The sequence below is a fragment of the Cheilinus undulatus genome, linkage group 17, assembly GCF_018320785.1.
Source record: "Cheilinus undulatus linkage group 17, ASM1832078v1, whole genome shotgun sequence".
NCBI lineage: Eukaryota > Metazoa > Chordata > Actinopteri > Labriformes > Labridae > Cheilinus > Cheilinus undulatus.
The window spans coordinates 1,298,561-1,310,893 of NC_054881.1; positions in this window are offsets into that span (position 1 = coordinate 1,298,561).

A 12,333-nucleotide genomic window follows, 5' to 3' on the forward strand; every position below is an offset into this window, starting at 1 on the left:
CATGTTTTGACCTTTTTGAACTAATATATTTAGTTTTCTCAGATTGTGAGCCTTTAAACTTATCTTTTTAACTTTTTAAATGTCAAAATCATTTATCACCAGAGCTTTTTTCATATTTTATCACTGGTGAAACAAGTTTGAGAGTTTCTGGTTAAAAAGGTGACCCTCAGGTTAGTCCTGAATCCAGAATCCGGCCCCTGCTGTACAGGAATGAAGATTTTTTGTTTGTTTGTTTGTTTGTTGTGTGACAGGCCACTGTGGTATGAACCATCAGAAAAACATCTCTAAGTTTATAAAATTAAACTTCAAAATCATGAACAATGAGGCAGTAAAATCTGCTCTAGGAAGGCGTGGGGTTGTCTGTTAATGAGCTGAAGCCACGCCCACTCAGGAGAAATACGATCCCCTTAGATTTAAAAAACCCTTCTGATCAGAGCTCAGCTGCCTGGCTCAGTGCCAGAGCAGAGACAGACGTCGGGTATTAAATTTACTGTTTTCTGGTACATTTCTCTCTGCTATGATTCTGTTAATGATCCATAGACCACTGTGGCTGATAGACAGGACATTTACCTGACCATGAACTAAAACACAGCAGGCTGTTTCAGTAAATACATTTCATTTTAAACGATACTGGGATTATGATAACCATATGACCTTTAACCTTTAAGAGATCCTACAGACATTTTTTGCCATTGAGTTTTTGATTTTCAAGTTATTTCTTTTGGGCTGTGTTGAATGAATGTGGCTCTAGTCTACCAGAGGATATGTCCTCCTCTCTACAGCTCCTCTGTATTTCATTACTCTGGTTTTATTAGTTGAAGCCTTTCTAACTCGCCCTCAGGTACGCTCTGCAGGTGAGAGAGCGGTGAAATCTGCTCCTCAGAACCAGAGATCAGCCGTTTAAAGGCTCAGAGCTCCACAGGGAGAAGACTTAAACCCTCGGCCTGATGTCCGTCAGCGTCTGATAGATCTGAAGTGTGACATTAAAATGGAAATTACTCTGAGGACAGCTGACAGGAGAGCTGTGGGCGACCTTTGACCTCTGCATAAGACCACAGAGAGAGCATGAAGACAGGCTAACATGAACAATAAGAGAGATTATAAAAACCTGTGGAATAAAGACCCTACAGCTCTATACAGATACGCAAGACACAACCCCAGTTCCAGAAAAGTTGGGACGCAGTGTAAAATGTCAACAGATACAGAAGTCAGTCATTTTCACATCTCATAAACCCATAATAATGAGTGGGGATGCTGAGTAAGCATCCACGCTATTGATATTCGTGTTGGCCATTTTGTTTATTTTTATTCTTCCTCCGCGCCAGCTTTCTCCTCTTTCATACTTTGTCGTATCGACACCGTTTAAACTTTAGAAAATTCAGTTTCTTTCTCATTCCACTGCTATGACCTTTCTCATTTCTAACTTTGATAATTTTTAAAATATTTAACTTTGTTTAACAATGTTCAGATGGCAAAAATTTCACAAATCTGCACTTTCTTCAACTCCTCATAACTTTGGCATTCCTGTGCTATTTTCACTATTCTACTGTCAGACTCTTCAGGTTCATATAATAATGTGCTTAAGTTTAAATCTTGAGACAAAATTCTAAATGCTACCTTTTTAAACATTTTTCTTTTTTTTTTTTTTTTAAATTTTTCACTAATCAGGTATTGCACTCTTCAGCACTTATGCAATTTTAAACAATTTTTATAATTTTTTGCTTTTTTTTTTTTTTTTTGCCTTGTAGCTATTTATGCTAGGTATGCAGGATATTATCAGCCAAATATCGGTATCAGCAGGTATTAGCAAAAAAAAAAAAAAAAAAGCCAGATATCAGAATCGGCAGATATCAAAATTTTTGCTGATATTTATATCCGATATTTTGGCCGTTCATATCAGCATGTATCTGATAAAATTCTATGAAAATATCTATAAAGATTGACCATATATACTGATAAATAAGTGGAATTTTAGGCTGGACCAACAGACCTATGTAAGTTGGGATCTGTTTCTTTATTCATTCTCATTCTTTAAACTTTAACCCCTTAAAGCCTGTTTTATCATATTTGATACTTTTATGATTCCTCTATCTAATCAATATGATTATAAATTACTAAAAAAAAAAAAAAAACAACAACTTCTGAATACAATCTGAAAAAATCATAAAAATGCCCTTGTGGATTATGAGTTACCAAAAAACACCTAATGTATCAAATGAGACACAAAAAATATATATATATGTTAAATTTTATGGACGGAAAAGGACAGAATTTTTAATCATATAAAACATATTTGAATATCGGTATCGATATCGATATAAGCAAAAATGAATCTATAAATAATGGCATAGCAGATATCCGCAAAAATTCCTTATCGTGCATCCCTAATTTATGCTATTTATATGCAATTTTTGGCTATTTTTATGCTATTTAGCTATTTTATGCTATTTTCAGGGAGTTTTTAATGCTATTTATTTGCTTTTTCAGCTATTTTCAGCAGTTCTTCCACAGTTAAACTCTCAGCATCCCCACACAATTTCAGCTAAAATTGCATTTTTGTCTAGTATTTTCCAGAAATTGTTAAATGTCTCAGTTTACCCTCTGATCTGTTGTTTCTGTTCTATTGCGAATCAAATAGGGGTTTATCAGATTTGATATTTCTGTTTTTCTTTACATTTTACACCGTGTTCCAACTTTTCTGATACTGTGGTTGTATAATTTCTTTGTTTCTTCCAGCATGAAGACAGCTGATGCTAATGAATAATCTTCAAAAGTGAAATCTCCAGAGGAAAGCTGTCATAGATAGACTATGAGTGTATATTGCAGACCTGAGTCATGGTGAGCCTGGTAGATAATCTCTGCTCTTTACTAAACTGTATGCTTTCCCTCTCTTAAACATGCAGGTATAATTAATTGTGTTAATCACGTGGCTAACAGCTCACCTTTGTACCAGAGCGTGTTAGCGGCGGCAGAAACCTGCGGCCCCACCGGCCCAGAGAGAGAGAATAAAGGGGAGATAAAGAGCCTAAAGATGGAGCTGGAGATGGATTGAGGGACCGTTCAATTCCCTAAACTGTGATGATCCCTGCTCCTACATCTGTCACAGAGAAGGGGGGGGAGACGGGGGAGGCCCCATACATAATTAATGACATCATTTCAACTCCACTATTGACTAAACAAATGCATAAATCACAGCGGCGCGAGTCAATAGACAGAGAAACATTTAATCATGTTCTAAATAATGACTACAGTTCCCATAATGCCGTAATGATTTCCAGCTGCTGATGTGAATGAGCGTGCTGTCACGGACCGGGCCGTGATTGACAGCGGCAGCGGCGGCGGCGGCGAGGGGAGGGTTAGCGGCGTGTTTATGTGGAGTGTCAGCTGAAAAGTGGCTGTCAGAAATGCAGTGGATATTTGGTGTTTTGTTTATCAGCCGCCTGGCGCTCGCTCACACAGCGGGAACATGTTGAGGCTGTCCGTCCGCCTTTTCATCTGCTGCCTAAATGGGTCTGGGGATTGGAGAGTGCAGTTTATCCCCTCCATTCTCCCCGACAGAGAAACCATTAAAGCTGAGAGCGAGCACAGACAGCACGCTGTCACCAGAGACACCGCGCTCAAATCAACTGCTGCTGCCGCCACCGCCGTACGCCTGCACATCAGCAACTTTATCCCCCCTCTGCTGCAGCTGCAACTCATCAGGAGAGGGAACGTACCAGCCATGAGCAACGCAAATTATAAATCTGTATTAGGGATACCGGCCATGAGCAACGCAATTTCAGTCTTTATTAGAGATACAAGCCATCAGCAATGCAATTTCAGTCTTTATTAGAGATACAAGCTATGAGCAACGCAAATTATAAATCTGTATTAGGGATACCGGCCATGAGCAACGCAATTTCAGTCTTTATTAGAGATACAAGCCATCAGCAACGCAATTTCAGTCTTTATTAAAGATACAAGCCATGAGCAACGCAAATTATAAATCTGTATTAGGGATACCGGCCATGAGCAACGCAATTTCAGTCTTTATTAGAGATACAAGCCATCAGCAACACAATTTAAGTATTTATTAAAGATACAAGCCATGAGCAACGCAATTTCAGTCTTTATTAAAGATACAAGCCATGAGCAACGCAATTTAAGTCTTTATTAGAGATACAAGCTATGAGCAACGCAAATTATAAATCTGTATTAGGGATACCGGCCATGAGCAACGCAATTTCAATCTTTATTAGAGACACCGGCCATGAGCAAAGCAATTTCAGTCTTTATTAGAGATACAAGCTATGAGCAACGCAATTTCAGTCTTTATTAGAGATACAAGCCATGAGCAACGCAATTTCAGTCTTTATTAAAGATACAAGCTATGAGCAACGCAAATTATAAATCTGTATTAGGGATACCGGCCATGAGCAACGCAATTTCAGTCTTTATTAGAGATACAAGCCATCAGCAACGCAATTTCAGTCTTTATTAAAGATACAAGCCATGAGCAACGCAAATTATAAATCTGTATTAGGGATACCGGCCATGAGCAACGCAATTTCAGTCTTTATTAGAGATACAAGCCATCAGCAACACAATTTAAGTATTTATTAAAGATACAAGCCATGAGCAACGCAATTTCAGTCTTTATTAAAGATACAAGCCATGAGCAACGCAATTTAAGTCTTTATTAGAGATACAAGCTATGAGCAACGCAAATTATAAATCTGTATTAGGGATACCGGCCATGAGCAACGCAATTTCAATCTTTATTAGAGACACCGGCCATGAGCAAAGCAATTTCAGTCTTTATTAGAGATACAAGCTATGAGCAACGCAATTTCAGTCTTTATTAGAGATACAAGCCATGAGCAACGCAATTTCAGTCTTTATTAAAGATACAAGCCATGAGCAACGCAATTTAAGCCTTTATTAGAGATACCAGCCATGAGCAACGCAATTTCAGTCTTTATTAGAGATACAAGCCATCAGCAATGCAATTTCAGTCTTTATTAGAGAAACAAGCTATGAGCAACGCAATTTCAGTCTTTATTAGAGATACAAGCCATCAGCAATGCAATTTCAGTATTTATTAAAGATACAAGCCATGAGCAACGCAATTTCAGTCTTTATTAAAGATACAAGCCATGAGCAACGCAATTTAAGTCTTTATTAGAGATACAAGCTATGAGCAACGCAAATTATAAATCTGTATTAGGGATACCGGCCATGAGCAACGCAATTTCAGTCTTTATTAGAGATACAAGCTATGAGCAACGCAATTTCAGTCTTTATTAGAGATACAAGCCATGAGCAACGCAATTTCAGTCTTTATTAAAGATACAAGCCATGAGCAACGCAATTTAAGTCTTTATTAGAGATACCAGCCATGAGCAACGCAATTTCAGTCTTTATTAGAGATACAAGCCATGAGCAACGCAATTTAAGTCTTTATTAGAGATCCCAGCCATGAGCAACGCAATTTAAGTCTTTATTAGAGAAACAAGCCATGAGCAACGCAATTTAAGTCTTTATTAGAGATACCAGCCATGAGCAACGCAATTTAAGTCTTTATTAGAGATACAAGCCATGAGCAACGCAATTTAAGTCTTTATTAGAGAAACAAGCCATGAGCAACGCAATTTAAGTCTTTATTAGAGACACCGGCCATGAGCAACGCAATTTAAGTCTTTATTAGAGAAACAAGCCATGAGCAATGCAATTTAAGTCTTTATTAGAGAAACAAGCCATGAGCAACGCAATTTAAGTCTTTATTAGAGAAACAAGCCATGAGCAACGCAATTTAAGTCTTTATTAGAGAAACAAGCCATGAGCAACATGATTTAAGTCTTTTTTAGACACCCCAGCCATAAGCAACGCAATTTCAGTCTTTATAAGAGATCCCAGCCATGAGCAAATTTCAGTCTTTATTTTAGACATTGGCCATGAGCAATGCAATTTATATCTTTTTTAGAGACACCTGCCATTAGCAATGCAGTTTAAATCTTTACTAGAGATACAAGCCATGAGCAACGCAATTTAAGTGTTTATTAGAGACACCGGCCATGAGCAACGCAATTTCAGTCTTTATTAGAGACACGGGCCATGAGCAATGCAATTTATATCTTTTTTAGAGACACCTGCCATTAGCAATGCAGTTTAAATCTTTACTAGAGATACTTGCCATGAGCAACGCAATTAAAGTCTTTATTGAAGACACCAGCCATTAGCAACGCAATTTCAGTCTTTATTAAGGATACCGGCCATGAGCACCGCAATTTAAGTCTTTATTAGAGATACAGGCTATGAGCAACGCAATTTAAGTCTTTATAAGAGATACTGGCCATGAGCAACGCAATTTCAGTCTTTATTAGGGACACCGGCCATGAGCAATGCAATTTTTAACTTTTTTAGGGATACCGGCCTTGAACAACGCAATTTAAGTCTTTATAAGAGATACCGGCCATGAGCAACGCAATTTCAGTCTTTATTAGGGACACCGGCCATGAGCAATGCAATTTTTAACTTTTTTAGGGATACCGGCCATGAGCAACGCAATTTCAGTCTTTATTAGGGACACCGGCCATGAGCAATGCAATTTTTAACTTTATTAGGGACACCGGCCATGAGCAATGCAATTTTTAACTTTTTTAGGGATACTGGCCATGAGCAACACGATTTCAGTCTTTATAAGAGATAACGGCCATGAGCAATGCAATTTTTAACTTTCTTTAAGGATACCAGCCATGAGCAATGCAATTTCAGTCTTTATTAGAGACACCAGCCATGAGCAATGCAATTTCAGTCTTTATTAAGGATACCGGCCATGAACAACGAAATTTAAGTCTTTGCTAGTGATTCTGTTGTTTGCCAGTCCTTTTTATTCGTCACTGTTTTGTGCTTTTTATTTTCCTCTGGTCCTTTTTGTGCAGTTTTCGTCTGTTTTTGCAGACCTTTTTTCCTATTTCTGCGGTCTTCTGTGCTGTTTGTTTCAGTGATGATCATGTTTTTACACTCTTGTCCTTTTTGGTGCATTTGGAGCCTTTGGCAGCAGTGTGGTTCTCTGTCTGTAGTTTCTGTGTTTATTTTTAATTGTTTTTTGTGCCGTTTGGTTCTGTGAGTCGGTTTAGGTTTTGTGCAGTCATGGGTTTAAAGAACTAATATGTTTGTCTTTTATTCTGTTTTTTTTTTTTTTTAAGCACTCTTGTGTAAAATTTTCGAGCTGTTTTTTGTGCCTTTTCTTGTGATTTCGGTCGTTCTGGTGCACCAGTCTTCTCGTTCAGTTTTAGGCGGTTTTCTTTATTTTTGTTCCTGTTTTTGTAGTTTTTTAAAAATACTTTTACATATTTTGTTTTTTTGTAGGTTTGGTTCTTTGCATTTTCAATCCTTTGTGCAGTTAAGTCCCTTTTTATGCTATTTGCTACTTTTTTGCTCTATTTTTATCTTTTTTGTGTTTAACTGTGCAGGTTTGGTCATTTTTAAACTGTGAATGCTTTTTTGTGCAGTTTCTGACCTTTTTCTAACAGTTTGTAGTTTTTGTTTGTTTTTTTTGTTTTTTTTGCAGTTCTTGCACTCCTTTATGTTTTTTATTTCAACCTGCTTTTGACAGTGCTTTTCTCCTTTTTGGTGCACTTTTAGCCCTTTTTGAGGGGGTTTGTGCAGTTTTGGTACTTTTATAACAGTACTAATCCTTTCTGGTGCACTCTCAGCCATTTTTAGTAACAGTTTGGTTTTTTATTTGCAGTTCTGATCTTTTAGCTTATTTCTTTATCTATTTTGAGTTGAGCTGCTGTTTTGGAGTCATGGTTTTACACAGATGTGTTTTAAAGTTTAGTTTTGTTCCTTTAGTTGTCGTTTTGGTCTGATGTTTTTATTTCAGGTGTTTTTTACGTAGCTTTCACCCTCTTTTTTCAGCTGGTCTTGTCCTCAGTGAAGTTTTGGTTCTGGTTCCTGCAGCTCTGATCTTCTGTGTGAGAGGTCCCTGGGAACGCGGCGAGCTGCGGTAGCTTTAGCTGATAACAGAGTCATGATTGTGGTGAGAGAGTAAAGAGTCCGACACTCAATCACCAGAATGTGAGCGCAGCAGCAGATAAAGTCTGTCCTCTCCTCTACAGCTGCTCTGGTTCTCACCACCTGTTTGCTCAGTGAATTATAAAGCTGTTCACCGTGAGGCTGATAATCTCTCTGTCTTATTAAAGGATCCAGGACCACGGGGGAGAGTCCAGGATCCAGAAGCCTCAAAGTAAGTCAAAGTTAGAACTAAACCAGGAGAGCTGTCACCGCTGTTAATGAAAGAGAGAGCTTTAAAGATCTGATTCCTCAGTCAGAGTAAAGACCCCCAGTCTTCTTCAGAGTGAAGACCCCCAGTCTTCTTCAGAGTGAAGACCCCCAGTCTTCTTCAGTCAGAGTAAAGACCCCCAGTCTTCTTCAGAGTGAAGACCCCCAGTCTTCTTCAGTCAGAGTAAAGACCCCCAGTCTTCTTCAGAGTGAAGACCCCCAGTCTTCTTCAGAGTGAAGACCCCCAGTCTTCCTCAGTCAGAGTAAAGACCCCCAGTCTTCTTCAGAGTGAAGACCCCCAGTCTTCCTCAGTCAGAGTAAAGACCCCCAGTCTTCTTCAGAGTAAAGACCCCCAGTCTTCTTCAGTCAGAGTAAAGACCCCCAGTCTTCTTCAGTCAGAGTAAAGACCCCCAGTCTTCTTCAGTCAGAGTGAAGACCCCCAGTCTTCTTCAGTCAGAGTGAAGACCCCCAGTCTTCTTCAGTCAGAGTGAAGACCCCCAGTCTTCCTCAGTCAGAGTGAAGACCCCCAGTCTTCTTCAGTCAGAGTGAAGACCCCCAGTCTTCCTCAGTCAGAGTGAAGACCCCCAGTCTTCTTCAGTCAGAGTGAAGACCCCCAGTCTTCTTCAGTCAGAGTGAAGACCCCCAGTCTTCCTCAGTCAGAGTAAAGACCCCCAGTCTTCTTCAGTCAGAGTAAAGACCCCCAGTCTTCCTCAGTCAGAGTAAAGACCCCCAGTCTTCTTCAGTCAGAGTAAAGACCCCCAGTCTTCTTCAGTCAGAGTGAAGACCCCCAGTCTTCCTCAGTCAGAGTGAAGACCCCCAGTCTTCCTCAGTCAGAGTGAAGACCCCCAGTCTTCCTCAGTCAGAGTGAAGACCCCCAGTCTTCCTCAGTCAGAGTGAAGACCCCCAGTCTTCTTCAGTCAGAGTGAAGACCCCCAGTCTTCCTCAGTCAGAGTGAAGACCCCCAGTCTTCCTCAGTCAGAGTGAAGACCCCCAGTCTTCCTCAGTCAGAGTGAAGACCCCCCCAGAGTTAATCATCTCCTCCACTGATCAGTCAGAAGTGAAGCTGCAGCATGGATGCTCCATGGATTCAGGTGTGTGATTCTCCAGGTCGTGTTGTTCTGAGGAAGTATTGACCTGACCTTCTCTGAGAGGTTTCATTAAAGCTGGGACGACTCTAACAGAGACGAGCTGTGAGAGTTTAAACTGTGAAACAGAAATGAAGCTATAATCATGTCATACTGGTTTATATTTATCAGATCATGACTTTAAATGCCATACTGTCAGATATCACAGGTTTAGAAGCATGCTCTGTGTTTCAGTGTCTTCATGAGGTCATAATGGTCATAGTTTTAGTCACACATTATGACCTCATCATGCAGCAGTAGCCATGCTGCAAAGCACTGTGGGACATCTGATGCTCCATCCTGTTAGGACAGCGTCACCTTTCCTCCGTCTGACTCCATCAGCAGAGTTTAGACGGAGACTTTCCTCACTCTCTGCTCCTGTTTCACCCTGAGCTTCTCACCTTTACGTTCACCTCTGCCAGGACAGGAAGTAGCTTTCACCCTGAGCTTCTCACCTTTACATTCACCTCTGCCAGGACAGGAAGTAGCTTTCACCCTGAGCTTCTCACCTTTACGTTCACCTCTGCCAGGACAGGAAGTAGCTTTCACCCTGAGCTTCTCACCTTTACGTTCACCTCTGCCAGGACAGGAAGTAGCTTTCACCCTGAGCTTCTCACCTTTACATTCACCTCTGCCAGGACAGGAAGTAGCTTTCACCCTGAGCTTCTCACCTTTACGTTCACCTCTGCCAGGACAGGAAGTAGCTTTCACCCTGAGCTTCTCACCTTTATGTTCACCTCTGCCAGGACAGGAAGTAGCTTTCACCCTGAGCTTCTCACCTTTACATTCACCTCTGCCAGGACAGGAAGTAGCTTTCACCCTGAGCTTCTCACCTTTATATACACCTCTGCCAGGACAGGAAGTAGCTTTCACCCTGAGCTTCTCACCTTTACATTCACCTCTGCCAGGACAGGAAGTAGCTTTCACCCTGAGCTTCTCACCTTTATCTACACCTCTGCCAGGACAGGAAGTAGCTTTCACCCTGAGCTTCTCACCTTTATCTACACCTCTGCCAGGACAGGAAGTAGCTTTCACCCTGAGCTTCTCACCTTTACATTCACCTCTGCCAGGACAGGAAGTAGCTTTCACCCTGAGCTTCTCACCTTTACATTCACCTCTGCCAGGACAGGAAGTAGCTCTTATTTTTGGGGGTTTCCTGTTTCCTCAGCCAGAATCATCACCAAAGTTAGCATTAGCATTTGATCGCTCCATGACTACAGTCAGAGATCTTGGCTGTTTGCTGTCTGCAAACATTAAAGAAACAGATGAGACATCTGTGACTTCATTTCTGCAGGAACAGAACCTTTACAAGCTTTAGTGCAGCGATTCTTTACATGTGGCTCTTTTATGTCTTATTTTAAATATTATTCCATAAGAAAATCTGAAAAAGGGAAAATTTTGCCAATGTTTAATATATTTTGGCACTTTCTCCCATCTAAGCTAGCTTTTGTCATTGAATACCATTTTTATCCTACTTTTTCCCCTTTTTTACCATTTTTTCCCCAATTTTTTCCCTTTTCCACATTTTTTGCCACTTCTTCCCCATTGAAACTACATTTTGCTACTTGTTTCCTCTTCACTATTTTTGCCTCTTCTTTTTGCCAATTATTTTCCCATTTTTGCCTTTTTTTGACCATTTTTTCCCACTTTTTGACATTTTAATATCTTTTTGCCATTAAATACTACTAGTTTCCTAATTTTTTTTGCAGATTTTTGCCACTCTTGACTGCTTTTTGCCCATTTTAATCACTTTCACTTATTTTTTTGCCTTGTTTTTACCACTTTTGAACCCTTTTTTGTCACCTGTAACTAATTTTTTTGTCACTTCTTACCCATTTTGCTACTTTCTGACTGTTTTTCCACCTTTTCTTCGCATTTTCACCCCTTTTCATCCATTTTTACTGTTTTTGACCATTTTAGCCATCTTTTGCACATTTTAGTCACATTTCTCTGATTCATTTGCGAAGTTTTTGCCACTTTTGGACCATTTTTGCCCCTTTTCACAATGTTTTGACCATTTTTAACCCATTTAAGCTGCCTTTTGCAATTAAGTACCACTTGTTTCCTCTCTTTTGCCCATTTTTGCCCCTTCTTTTAGACACTTGGTTGGTCAATGTTTAGGTTGATGTGAATAAAACCAGATCCAGCCCTGGTTCCTCACTCTAATGTGTCTTTAAGGAGCATTTTTCATGAGTGAGCGTCTCTGTGGGATACACAGCTTAATAAAGACACATGAGGGTTTGCTCTTCTTTGTTCAGGATGTTAAACACACAGACGACTGCAGTGATTTCTGTTTGACTCCAGCTGCTTAAACAGAAAGAAAGGAGACTCTCTGTTAAAGCCTGCAGAAACACGCCGCCATGAAGAGGAAGTTGGGTTTTTTTTAAGCTGATATTGTCTCGAACCTGAGGGTCAGCCTCCGATCGCTGAAAACATTTCAATCAGGAGAGACGGAGATGTTGGAAACATCTAAATGTAAGATGTGTTTGTTCAACAGTCTCCATTATGAAGCTGAAGGAGTAGTAGGCCAACAGCAGGATAGGATTACCCCCTATTGCACTGATTATCAATTGGTGGCCCGGGGGCCAAATCAGGTCCCCCAAAGCTTCCTGTCTAGCCCCCAGAAGATCATTAAATTCAGAAAAGCAGGAAAAGAAAACGGTGTAGTCATAAGAGCATCTTTTGGCTTTTAAATGTCTGCAGCTGTTAAATCTACCCCATTCTATCTGTATTTACAGAAATTCACTTGTCAGCCATTATTAGTAGAAATGAAAAAATGTTTTAAAACTGGCAAAAATAGTCAGATAAAGTGGTGAAAGGGAGCAATAATCATCCAAATGGGTTGCGGAGTGGCACAAAAGGACAAAAACTTGCAGGAAAAGTGGTGAAAAGAGGTTAAAATGTGGCAAAACATTAGTGTAAACTGAAAATGGGACAAAAAGTA